Source organism: Mytilus galloprovincialis, chromosome 7 (genome assembly GCF_965363235.1).
Source record: "Mytilus galloprovincialis chromosome 7, xbMytGall1.hap1.1, whole genome shotgun sequence".
NCBI classification, from domain to species: Eukaryota; Metazoa; Mollusca; class Bivalvia; order Mytilida; family Mytilidae; genus Mytilus; species Mytilus galloprovincialis.
The window spans coordinates 39,815,156-39,829,396 of NC_134844.1; the positions used below are offsets into that span (position 1 = coordinate 39,815,156).

At 31.1% G+C, this 14,241-nt stretch overlaps 1 long non-coding RNA gene across 1 annotated transcript in view; it reads right to left on the reverse strand.

The window, feature by feature from the left end:
• Positions 1 to 497: 497 nt before the first annotated feature.
• The window catches only part of LOC143082970 (uncharacterized), an 82,541-nt gene continuing 68,797 nt past the window's right edge, over positions 498 to 14,241 (reverse strand). Inside the window, exons 2-4 of the long non-coding RNA XR_012980524.1 lie at positions 3,971 to 4,627; positions 3,171 to 3,335; positions 498 to 2,882 (exon numbers count right to left, since the gene is read on the reverse strand). This is a non-coding gene — a long non-coding RNA (uncharacterized LOC143082970). The remainder of the gene's footprint in view (positions 2,883 to 3,170; positions 3,336 to 3,970; positions 4,628 to 14,241) is intronic.

Below are 14,241 nucleotides of genomic sequence, written 5' to 3' on the forward strand. Positions count from 1 at the left end.
TACGTGATGGTATATATATACAGAAAATGTTTTCGGCTGAGCTTAGGAGCAAATTTTATACCGTACTGTGCTGCTGTGTGTAAAACATTCTAATGAATAACAGCCAAACAATAATTGAAATCGTTTGATTTAAAATGACGGTGTACGTGATAGGCTTACTAAAAAGTATCCAGCTGAGAGTCTATAATTCAAATTGATATATATAAAACAAAACTCATCATAGATACCAGGATAAAATTTGTTTTTTCGCCAGACGCGCGTTTCGTCTACAAAAGACCCCTCAGTGACGCTCGAATCCAAAAATTAAAAAGCCAAAATAAAGTACGAAGTTGGAGCTCTTTTTTATTTATTATTTTTATTCTTTATAGATTAACGGGTTTTTGAAGTTCTGTATATGTTTTTTAAAACATAAGGGAAACTATTTTCTTGGACTGCATGGTTGAAGTATATACATAACTTAATCTCAAGAGATACATCAAATATTCGAAACAAACTATAAACTTGACCATCATGTTCCCTTACCAATAAAAAATCAGGAATGGTCAACATGAACACAATTTGAAGGAAAATGTATTCTTTTAAAACGAACTGAAAGCGGGATGTACCAAAATGAACCGTTATTTCTTGTCAAAAGGTTCATAATCTTCAAATGAGAACAAAACATTTTCATCTGAAGTAGAATGATATGTACATTGCTAGATATGGTACCATATACTTAACATCTATCAAGCATTTTGATATGAAATACTCTAATGAATGCATTAAAATGACGTATTACAACAAGAAGAGAAAACAATCAATTACTGAAACAAACAAAAAATGAATTCACGATAAATTAAAGGGGAAAGCCACATGTTAGGTGAATATTAACTCTTTAGTTGAGTGTGGATAGATAAAAAGAAAAAATTGGAAATAAAGATGGATTTATAAACAAAAATCAAACAGAAAAACATGCATAATCTTGAATAGTAAGACAGAAACGTCAATAAGTTATAATGGAAAGCTTGTACGATATCAGGGAAATAATCACGTTTGTAAAAAGTCAACATTTCCTATCCGTATAGAAGGAATGTATATATAAAACACTTCAGCGATAAAATTTTCAAAAACAATATATATCATATAAAGGGAAATAACAGTGATAATACATTAACAGCTTTTAGAAAATAAGGTACTAAAGTATCAACAAATATAACTATAACAATGATAACGGAAAAGAGTAAAATCATGGCACAAAAAAGATAGAAATATACAAAAAGACCTAGCCCCCCCCCCCCAATTAATGGCAAACTATGGCGCATTTGGGTATCAGACTGTAATTGTCGGATGGACGATTCGAAAATATATCTTTGGTTGAAGACCGTTGCCCTGTAGATGTTTTTATTGCTATTGGCTTGCTGTTTCGTTTACATATGCCTCATACAATTATTATATGCGGATCGACTGTTAGATAAGACCATAAGGGTATCACCAACGTACTAGTTTTATACGTTTATATTTTTTATAGATGTAATTTGCTATTGTAAAATTTCAAATCGTTTAAATTCATGAACGTATTTTTCTTATGCATTACTCTGATTCAAAAGCAGGACAGTTTCTATTTGATATCAAATTACTTGACTATTAATTTTGCTTGCGCAACCACCCAGTATGATGAACATATACTTTCGAAAAAAAATCAAAAACTTGATTTCATTTGTGAAACGCCGTTTAAAAACTAAGGTCTACCGCAACCGTCAAATTCAAGCGACGTCAACACTCGGTTGCCGGTCGCTCATCTTAGAATTCACGGGATTTGTTTATACCTTTATTTGTATTTTATGGATTTATGTGTTTTGAACATCATTAAACTACTGATTATATACATATATTTTCATTTTTTCACACTAGTTGCGTTTGTGTTTCTTAATATCAACATTTTACATTGGTTATCAGACATTCACAGACAAATACAGAATAAGAAATAAAACAAAAACAAGCAAAAAACCCAGAAAAACTATGAATTATAGATGTTGAACATTTTGATAACCATTCAGTAGAGACAGGCTTATGTATGATTTATATGGTGTATTTTCTTTGTTTATGTTTACAACACAAAAATGAATTCCAAATTCGTTTTTCCTGAACTTGAATTAAAAACGTCAGCAGACTTCCGGATAAAACTATAATGCCCAAAAGCCAGAACCACTGACTTGGATTTTGTTCCACAAACTGACGCCATAATGTATTCCATACAAGAGCTCCCGCATTTCCTCCTGCTCCAACTAACCCAGCAACAATTCCTACGTGAGAAGGTAGGACATACGGTACGATAGCAAATGTTGTTCCTTCTGACATCTGGACAAACATGCTGAAAAATATCATTACAGCTATGGACGTTGATATAGTAGACATCTGACTAAATATTATCAACATTATACCTTCAGCTACTAAGCATGTAAAATGAGAAACAAGACGACCAGCGATACCTAAATATTTTCGCATTATGTCTGAGTAAATTCCTCCCAGGGCCCTAGCAAATAGATTCATTAAACCAAACAATGATGCAATTAAACTTGCAGTATCTTGATCTAGGATACTACATTTATTTGTGTCCGTCTCTTTAACCTCACTTGTCATATTTGTGATTGTAATGTTAGAGAATGAATTGCTTCCTTCTACACAACCCTCCTTTTTAAAGTTGTACAAGAAATAAAGGTTCATGACGGTATTGACAGCAATTTCAACACCAAAACACATCCCATACTGTATCACCAAAACCAATGTAGTTATTACGGACCAAAATATGTTGCTTTGATTAGATATGCGTTTGTCATTGTTGTTCCGAATCTCTGATGATAAAGGCTCAAATTTCTTTCCGTCAATGTTTGTTTCCTTTACAGCTGAAAAAGAAAACAAAATACAGGTAGACATGTTTTATTGACGGTAATTATTTATCAGTTGAACAAATATAACTATGGTGACGATCTGATGTCGAAAAAAACTTTTAAAATATACAGTGTACTATAAATCCAATTCTTTTTAACATTGTCATGTATCAAATTGGTTTAAAAATAAAAACACACTTGAATATTACTTTATAAATGCTGTGTTTTCAAAGCGCTTTTCTCGATTAATCTGTATGAGTAGCGCTTAAATCTACAAGTTAAATCCAAAAGTAGATACTTTACCTTTATTTGCATTCTTGTCTTTATCTGAGATGTGCTCGAATCCTTGGTTGTCGACTCCTTGCTTTTGATTTGTTTTGTCTACAGAACATGTGAGTGCTGTTGGCAATAGCCGATTGTCCCAATGTCCTTGTGGACAATCATCAGATGTGAAAATTATAGAAATACCTGAAAAACAGTGAGTATTCTATTTTCATGTTGATAGTACTTTACAAATAAGATATTGCTTCAACAAACTTCAGTTATGGGCACCTAGTTTATGAACATAAAAACAGATTTTACAGATTGACAGATATTTTATTTTAAGTATCGTAATTGTAATATGAGTCCGGATTCAAATACAAATTTTAAACATTTGGCATTGTGTACCAAAAACGGAGGCAAATTATAGCTGAGAGTGTCGGCGTGTTGCTGTGTCATTTTGTCTGTTCATTCATAAATTTCTTATAGTAGTCATGTATACCTTGATAGCACGAAAACCTTTAGTCAAAAGTAATCGGAGATTAAAAAAAAATAACAATATGAGAGAACACTATTTGAATAATAAAGGCAACAGTAGTATACCGCTGTTCGAAATTCATAAATCGATTGAGAAAAACACTATTAAGTTAAAAGATTTGGTATGATTGCCAAGGAGACAAATATCTACCAGAGACCAAATGAGGTAAATTTAATCAACTATAAGTCACCGTTGGTTTTTCAACAGTTGACAACATGAAATACCAGTTGTTCATACAAACGCTTATGATCAATCTATATTTTGTTTAAAAAAATCATATTAATTTTTGAAATTTTTGACGTACCTGTTAATACACAAATTACTGATGGAACGACGACTGCTAATTTCCATGCCAGAAATTCGTCTGCTCCTATAACTTTCATTAACTGAAATAGTCCTGGCATCAATATGAACGTGAATCCTCCCCCTAAATTACCCCACCCACCAGCTATGGCATTAGCTGTTCCAACAATCTTCGAATTATACATGGCTGAAGTCCAGAATTGACAAGGAACAAAAGTTCCACCTAATATTCCAACGAATAACCGTAAAACGATAAGCCCCGTACCAGTTTTTATTAAGCCTGCTAGTGCCATTGGTATAGCACCTGTTATCAGAAGGCTACACATTATTTTTCGAGGTCCAAACTTGTCACACATTGGTCCAATTATCACTCGAACTGCAATTGTAGCAGCAACACTAGCAATTCCAGAGTTAGCAAGATCTGTTTTGGATAATTCCAGCTCTTTTCTTATAGTGGGGAGGAGAGGTTGAATACCAAACCATGACGTGAACGCAACAAAGAAACAAAACCATGAAGCATGGAAGCTTCGCATATGTGGACGAGCAATGCTGAATAATCTAAATTGTTTTGCTTTGCCAAGATCATCTACTTCTATCTTTTTGGCTTGAATTTTCCTCATAATATTTGTACAACACGACATCGTTTTTTTAGTATTATCTGAAAATTAGAAGCATTGGTAATATTATAGAAGTTATTTAAAGATACTAGGCTTACAATATTTTTTTTCGCTAGACTCGCGCGTCGTCTGCAGATCACTTGTCAGTAGTGCTTGAGGAGTTGGAAAGTTGGATATATTATAGACGGTATAGACAGGGTAGCTTTATGTTCTAATGGCATATGAGTATTCTATGTTAGAGTTATCAGATCAAATGTTGTTGATAGATAGTACAGTCTGTAGTGTCTATAGTCAAGCTATCGTTCCTGTCTATGCGTCACAAATATTGGTTACACAAAAAAACAACGTATACCCTAAGAACTGTAGATTTAATAGAAGAACTCCTAATGAGATTTTAGATCTATGTGTCTTATTCTTATTTTCTGTTTTGATTGATTTTTGTTTAGTTAATTGGATCCTCTTTTAAAAAACAATAACTTACATAACGGTTATCGGAATGACGGAATTTTTTTATTTGGAAAAGGGGCTTGCATTTAAGTTCTGACAGACGGTTTTTTTTCTATTGTCATTTGTCCTATTTGTTTCCAGTTTTGGTGTATCAGCTTTAATCCGTTATGTATATACCTCTCTTTGTTTGTTTCACATTTTGTTATCCAGTGACCATTTATATATAACTCCATTATATGTTTTTTTATAATTATTATTGAACACCGAACGGTGTATACTAGTAGTTGTTAACATCTTTGCATTTGGTTTTTAGTTATTATTTGTCACATATTATCTCATATTATTTCGGTTATTATACACCTTTGCTTTCAGATATGCGATTTTTTTTTATTGAAAGAAAGTCCAGCAAAGCGCTTTGGACGCATGAAGTGTTTAAATTTCTTTTTTGGTTTTTTAATCAAGCAATGTGTCCTGTAGACTTCAGTTGATACGCAGTGTTTTAACTATATAGATGTGGTATGAGTGTCAATGAGACACCAATTCAAAATATTAAAAAGTTAAACCATTAGGGTCAAAGTACGGTCTTCCAAACGGAACCTTGGCACACAGCGACCAGCAAGCTATAAAGGGCCCCAAAATGACTAGTGTAAATAAACTCATCGTAGATGAATTTGACCATTAGTAATGTGCATTTTTTTGTCAGTAAGCCCTGTAACTGTTTCGGTTCAATTATATCCTTGGCCTTCAAATATTCAGTTTTGAGCCCACCTGCTGAATGTAAATCCAGAAAAGGGCTTATGCAATTTATAACGTATTGTTCTTCTACATATATCATCATTTTTCAATTCAAGTAGATGGAATGGAAGTACTGGAATACTTAATGTCATCTTCGAGTATCGGAAGAACTTGACAACAATAACAAGCTTCCCATGAAGATTTACTTTGTTCAATGTATAGTTTTAGTAAAACAATTTTCTATAAAACTACCTTGCTTTCGATACTAACCAAGATTATTAGATAAAAAAAAATATATGCAATGATAGATCGAAGAAGGTAAAATCTGATGTCTTTACGGCACTTTTTAACAGATCTGAAGAAATGTGATTTTGGTAAAAATAGAATAGAGAATGGAAAAAGAGTATGTGTCAACGAGACCAACAAAAAAAAACAAGACAAAAAAGCAGAAAACAAGTACATGTTGTCAATTTCAGAATTTTCAGATTTTATTGCATTTAAATATACATTATATATATATACATTATATTATTATAAACACATAAAAGAAATAATCCCATCTGAAGGTGTTGGATAAGATTTTGCAATGATAGAACTTGTTTATTATTACAGTCATTTATAATATTTCGAAGAAACATTTAATGTGTTTAAGTTTTTTGATTTATATGTTTTTCCTATCTGTCTTTTTTAGAAAAAAAAACTAAAAAAAGGTGAATAAACAGCTTCGCTGATTTGAATTCCTTCGAAAAAAATGAGAAGATACAGTCTGGCACGACGAGAGAAGCTGAATTAAAAAAGTTAATTATGCTTTCCAATGTTTAAAAAAATATGAAGAAGAGTGTTTAATTTCTCGAGTGTAAGAGTATTTCAATATACTTGGCTTTCAAATTTTGTTCCTTGAGGTTTCCTGATCAAGGTGAATCCAGAAAAAGCAATTTCGAACGCACAAATAATCTTAACTTTGGCTTTTAGATATGTCGACTTGTATCCCAATCTGCATTAGATGATAAAATACGATGTGTCTGTGTCTGCAACTATTCGTTATTATGTTTATAAACTATGTTAAAAAAAGCTGTAGCAAGGCACTGTTTAGCTTAAGATTGCTTGTTGTATTTCATTTTGATGATTTAGTCTCCATACAAATTATTAAATTATATCTAGCGGTTCTACATGTACGATCGAAAAATAAAACCGAGAATACAAAATAAAACAAAAATAAGTTAAAGTAAAGTATGAAAATATATACATGAAATAACTGAGAAAACTAACTGAACATGCAATAAAGAAAAACATCAAAAAACTGAAATAGCGATAATAATAAACACAAAAGAAAAACTTTAATAAATTTCTTTTTCCATAAATAGTATCATTCTCAACCGTAATAACTTTTTTGGAAAAAACGAATCTAACATATCAATAAGATAATGATTGCATTAGAGCTCTCTAAATTTCATGATTTATAATTGCTATAAGCGAATGATGAAAACGTTATCTTAGTATTTCTCGTTCAAATTCAACTTTCAAAGTAAAGAAACGGCAAAAGATTTAAAACTTTATATTGCCTTTTTTAAAAGTATTTCTGTCATAAGAACTGTCAACCAATCATGATGCTCTTCACTCGTTACAGATCTTATTTTATTAAGTAATAATCTAATTGACGACTTCCCATATGTCGATCAATGGTTCATGATAGTTACCTTACATAGGATGATAACGAAATGTTACCTTTAGAGAAGGACAATAAGTAATATCATGAAGCGACCTTACCCTGCTTATTGCTTGCACAAATCTTACCGATACACTGATTTTTATGTCTTTTAACTAGGGATTTCAAGTCCACTTGTATTTTTGTCCATCTGATGAGTTAAGCCTTTTTCAACTGATTTTTATAGTTCGTTCTTATGTTGTACTGTTATACCACTGTTCCAGGTTAGGGGGAGGGTTGGGATCCCGCTAACATGTTTAACCCCGCCACATTATTTATGTATGTGCCTGTCCCAAGTCAGGAGCCTGTAATTCAGTGGTTGTCGTTTGTTTATGTGTTACATATTTGTTTTTCGTTAATTTTTTTACATAAATGAGGCCGTTAATTTTCTCGTTTGAATTGTTTTACATTGTCTTATCGGGGCCTTTTATAGCTGACTATGCGGTATGGGCTTTGCTCATTGTTGAAGACCGTATGGTGACCTATAGTTGTTTATGTCTGTGTCATTTTGGTCTTTTGTGGATAGTTGTCTCATTGGCAATCATTCCACATCTTCTTTTTTTATAGTACTCGAGTACTCGAGTATCTCTAAGTAGTACTAAGTATCGATTACCAAAAGTATGCTCGTTTAATCGGTTTCTTGTTAGAATGATGTTGCTTTCTTAAGTTTATAAACAAAACCTTTTTTTTTTATTAATTGCGCCACCCAGGAAACAATCATTCTTAAAAAATCAAAATTCATAAAAATGTTCGACAACTACAATGTATTTCAAATCGACACATTATGTTTGGAAAAGCATAGAGTCATGAAATATAAATGAAAAATATAAAGTTTTTTATCTGATGATGTCACAATGACGTCATGATATGTATAGTTTTCACAAAAATGATGAAAACTACAGAATGTATGCTGTTTTTCGCCGTTATTTTCATTATAGAAACAGCCAAGAACCACCAAAATAATTCATGATGAACTTATTTTTAAGCAATTGACGTTATCTCACCAAATGATAATTTTACAACAAATGAGGGCATTTCACTAGAATTCTTTCAATTAAAATGTGTCATATTATTCATGTCGTGTTCTGTCATAGTCGACTATAAGGTATTGGTTTTTCTCATTGTTGAACTACGGGTCCCGTAGTTGCTTACGTTCACTCATTTCAACTTTCATGGAAAGTTGTCTCATTGGCAATCATACCACATATATATTGTCATATACTTGACGATAATTCCATTTTCTTAAAGTACAGACTACTTTTTTTCTTTCTCGGAATAGATCTATCAAGATAATATTTGCAAATGTCAGAGAGAGAAACAAGAATGTGCAGTTTTGGAACAGTCTCTTCCAAGTGAAAGTTATTTCAGAAATAATTCAATTCATACTTTAGTTTTGTTGTTGTGCATAGAAATACTTAATATTTAGTGAGGCGAAAATCAAATATGTAATTTTTCACATTTGAATGCTTCAGAGAAAAACAAGGACGATCGTTCATTTAACGTGTGCATTTTGTTTTTAAGTCAATGAACTTTAAAGGCATAAACCGAAACACTTCATACGATCTTTTTGTACATTAATCTATAATTTGTATTTATACGTAGCAAACCAAAAGTGATAAAGAAATAAAACATAAAAAACATAAACGCAGCGGTAAGATTTGTAATATGAAGTGTTTATGATATCAATTTTTATACATGAAAAAACCAACAAACAAAAAACATAAAAAAAACACAAGTTAATCTACACATTCTAGAAACATGAGTCTTCAATTTTTAGATAGTCTAGAAGGCATTATTTTAACATTTTTGATGCGAAATATTAATATCTAAAAATATCTTCTTAAAGTACAGACAACTTTTAATTTCTCGGAATAGATTAATTAAGAGAATATTCTCCAGTTTCGAAGAGAGGAACAAGAATGTACAGTTTTGTAACAGTCTGCTCCGAGTAAAAGTTATTTCAGAAATTATTTAAAGTAGTTCAGGGGTATATAAAAAAAATTATAAAACTATGCTTTTTTTAAAATGATAAAAAGTATGGGTCACCGCGCTATTTTTCAAGGTAAGAATCGTTCAAAATTGCCAAAATGTGCTTAGATTGTTCATGAAAAAAAAACACATGTTTTTGCATACAAAGATTTCTACAAGACAAAATTTGTAAACAAAATATGAGAATAAGTTTTATAATATATTTTAAGAAAATAAAAAAGAAAAAATGTTGTCACCGAACTTGTTTTCTGGCTACAAGTAGAAAATGAAAATTTCCTTAAATGTCCAGTATAAATTTAGTACTAAAAGAGTTATATCCACTTAAATGGCTTATATGAAAAATTAATTCTATAAGTACAAATATTTGGTATCTGTTAAACATTTACGATAGTACAATGAATAACTAAGTTTTCTTTATATAAATAAACAGTGTAACCAACAAATTGCAAATCTGTCTCCAAATTTGCGGATTTGGGCAAAGAACTAGACCGATTATTTACTGTGATTGTACAAATCAAGATGGCGGTATACCCCTGAACTACCTTAATTCATACTTCAGTTTTTATTGCAGTTATGCAAATGAAAAATAAATAGTTCGTGAGGCAAACATCAAATATATGTAATTTTTCACATTTGATTGCTTGAGCGCCAAACAAGGACGATCAATCGTGAAAATGTGCATTTTTTTGAAAAGTCAACGAACGTTAAAGGTTTAAACAGAAACACTTCATTTTGTACTTATACACAGCAAACCTAAAGTGATAAAAATATAAAATAAAATAGAACATAGAGAAAGCGTGAGATATTTGTAAATGAAGTGTTATTTTAACATTTTTAATGTGAAATATTTGTAATATCTATTTTTCATATTTAATGTTAGAAATATATTGTAATTCATGCAAGCCATGAAAGTAAATTAAGAAAAAAAAAACACATTTCGGACACACAAATAATCTTAACTATGACAGTGAAATATGTCGATATCTCAATCTGCATTTGTTCAAATTAATCCAGAAAATAAAATATGATGTATATAACTATTTTTTGTTAGATTTATAAACCATATTTAAAAAAAAAGCTGTAACAAGGCACAGTTTAGCTAACGATTTCTTGTTGTGTCTCATCTTGATGATTTAGTCTCCATACACATTATTAAATTATATTTAGCGGTTCTACGATCGAGAAAAACGAGAATTCAAAATAATACAAAAACAAAATTAAACATAAGTTAGAGGATAAGATCAACAACTAAGAAAACCAGCTTAAAAAGCAAAAGGGAAAAACATAAAAAAAAACAACTGAACTGGAGATAATAATGAAAAATAATACAAAAATTAATTTGTCATAGATAGAATCATTCTCAACCGTTATAACTTGTTAGAAAAAACGAATCCCGCATATCAATAAGGTTTATATTTCACCAGAGCCCTATGAATTCCATGATTCAAAATTGCTATAAACGAATGATAATAACTTACGTTATCTAAGTATTTCTCGTTCAAATTTAAATTTCAAAATAGAGAAACGGCAAAAAAATTAAAAATTTATATTAAGTTTTTTTCAAAGTATTTCTGTCATATGAACTGCCAACCAATCAAGATGCTCTTCACCCGTTACAGATCTTATCTTATTAAGTCATAATTTAATTGACGACGTCCCATATGTCGATCAATGGAGCATGATAGTTACATAACATTGGTAGAAACCAGACTATGAATACAAAATATAACCTTTAGAGAATGAAACTAAGTAAAAGCATGAAGTCAACGACATTGCCCTGCTTATTGCTTGCACACATCTTACAGATGCACTGATTTTTATGTCTTTGAACTAGGGATGTCAACGAGTACTCGAGTATCGCTCGGTAGTACCGAATTACCAAAATGATGCTCGACTAATCGGTTTCTTTTTGAATGTTGTTACTTTCTTAAGTTAATAAAAAAAAAGGTAGAAACTATAATTCAAATACGAAATGAAACCTTTAGAGAAGGATAATAAGTTATATCATGAAGCGACCTAACCCTGCTTAATGCTGGCACAAATCTTACCGATACATTGATTTTGATATGTTTGAACTTATCAATATTGCAATTTAGAGAGACCCACACAAACACTGTGATGTCGGACAGCTTCTTTATGTAAAAGTTTTGTTAACATGTTATTAAATGTAGGAGTAAGCAGTTTTTTTAATGATAAATATGAAGATGATTTATATATACAAGTTATATATTATAGAGGTTTCAGTAGTGATACAGTTAATAATAATAATAATAATAATAATAATAATAATAATAATAATAATAATAATAATAATAATTATGATAATAAAGATAATGATAATGATGATGATGATGATGATGATGATGATGATGATAACGGTTATGATACGGTCATTTTTCATACAACTTAATTATTAGAAATATACTTTGATGGGTTTTTTGTTAACTATCAATAAGACAGAAACTAAAAAAAAGGTTAACCAAAATAAGCAGCTCAATGATATCAAACGGAGATGTGTGTATACGTCGATTAGATAGCATGTATACAACAAAAACAATTACGAAGAAAACATCAAGAGCACAACGAATGGTTTCCAACAGTTAAATGACGTCTACGAAACATATCAAGCAGTTAATCCCCAAGAGTCTAGACAAGTTTGTTGTTATTAGGGATTTCAATTTATTTTTGCATTATCAATACATTTGTAGTTATTAAATTACTTTTAGACATTTAATCAACGTTAACCAAATAAATTAAAGATATATGACTTCGGAAGTAAAAGATTGTTTGTTGTGAAAATGGATTGTTATGTTTATATTGTAACATTCGACAACAGAGTTTATAATGTACGATTCTAAAATAATTGGGTTTAAACTACATAAAAAAAGTAAATTAATGTTAAAAAGAATTGCCTGTTTACTTCAATAAATGGAGTGTGATACATTTAAGTAAAAAAAGTTTTATGCATTTCAGTCCAATTCGGTCCTCTTCAACTTTCGGTTTTGCAGTACTAAACATATAAAGACAAAGTTATACTTTATTATACGCACAGCAACATAAAAAGGATACACATGACTTGAATCTGGATGATGTTGTTAAACAAGGCTAAAAATAGGACTGGTTCCCTATTACCTTTGAAAGGTATACTTTATTTAATATTTGTTTAAAATCTGCTGTATCCGTTCTCCCAGAATACAATAATAAATTAACCATATGTTTACAACATGGCCAACAAAGATGATGCAAATTGTATACTTAATATACTGCGAAAACTTTAAAAGTGCATACAAATACATTTGCAATTTTCTTATAGCTTATATCATTTAAATATTACTCTCATCACACACGTGGCATGCACAATGTGCATGTGTCAAGTCAGTTACCTTTATTTCAATGATTGCTGATGTCTTGCTGTTATTTTAAATTCGACGTTAATAAGATTATAAAAGTAGAATTACACTTAGAAATTTATTTAAATGTTAGATACGTTCAGAAATCATGTACTCACCAAAGAAAAATGAAACACACGTTTATAAAACACTGTTATCTGATGCCTCCTGAACTGCACATTCATTTAGAGAAAACGTTTTTTTTTTTAGGGTTTAAAATACTATTTGCTTTGAGGGGAAAAAAACTTAAAATCTACTATTATATTGTATAAATGTGCTGTATTCTGACGAACAATGGACATGATGGAAGGGGGATCTTAAAAAACAAAATGCAGGATTTTTTTTTCATTTTCGTTGAACGAACCAGGAGATCTAAGTGCTAAAGTATAAATATTCACGGAGAATTATACAGATGCCGTTTCGAGTTGGTTCACCGTTATTGAATATCTGTTTCACAGACAATGTTAAATTGACAACAATCTCGTCCTCTTTCCATCGAATGTGACAAATACTCAATAAAACCGTGTTTGTGCTAACACGACGGGTACCACACGTGGTGCAGATTCTCTTCAGAAACACCTAAGCTCAGCACCAGTTTTTTTATGGGATTTGTGTTGCTAAGTCTTTAGTTTTTTATGTAATGTTTTGTGTACTATAATAATTGTTTGTCCTTTCGTCGTTTACTGACATGCCATTGTTTGTTTTGTTTAGACTTATGAGTTTAAATATCCCTTTGGTATCTTTCGACTCTCTTAGATAATAAGCCGAAAAAGTAATGTTGCGGGATTGAACATATTTAATTAGCACTGAACGTTTCCCCTTAAATGGGAATATTTAGAGTCATTCTATGTGAGCATCAAAATCATGATGATATGATATGTCACAGAATTGGTACAAAGTTTTTATAAAATGTTCTCACCATTAGTTTAAACATATTTATTTATAGTGGATTGGGAAACAAGTTTTGCAACTTATATTAATCCCTTTCCACTTTGCGGGTGCGAGTACTGCCTTGTAGCGGCATTAGCCTACTCTTTTTCGAAATCTACAAGGATGTCTTTAACGTGCAAGAGATATAGCTCTCTCTTAACACGGGCCAGCCATTTATCGTCCCCTTCCGACGGACTATCATCGCTTCCTCAAGACCATACTCGCAAATGGTGTCAATGGAGAGCCGAAAATTGAGTTCCTGAAATTTTCATCCCAAATGGGAATCGAACCAGGAACCTTTGTGTTAGTAGTCCGATGCACTAACCACTACATCACGGCTCCCACCATTGAGATATACCGTAATATAAAAAAGGTTAATATGTACACATTTCGATTTATAAAATAACGATATGACACCCCGAAACTGAACAAATCTGATGTTGACTGGTTGTGTATATTT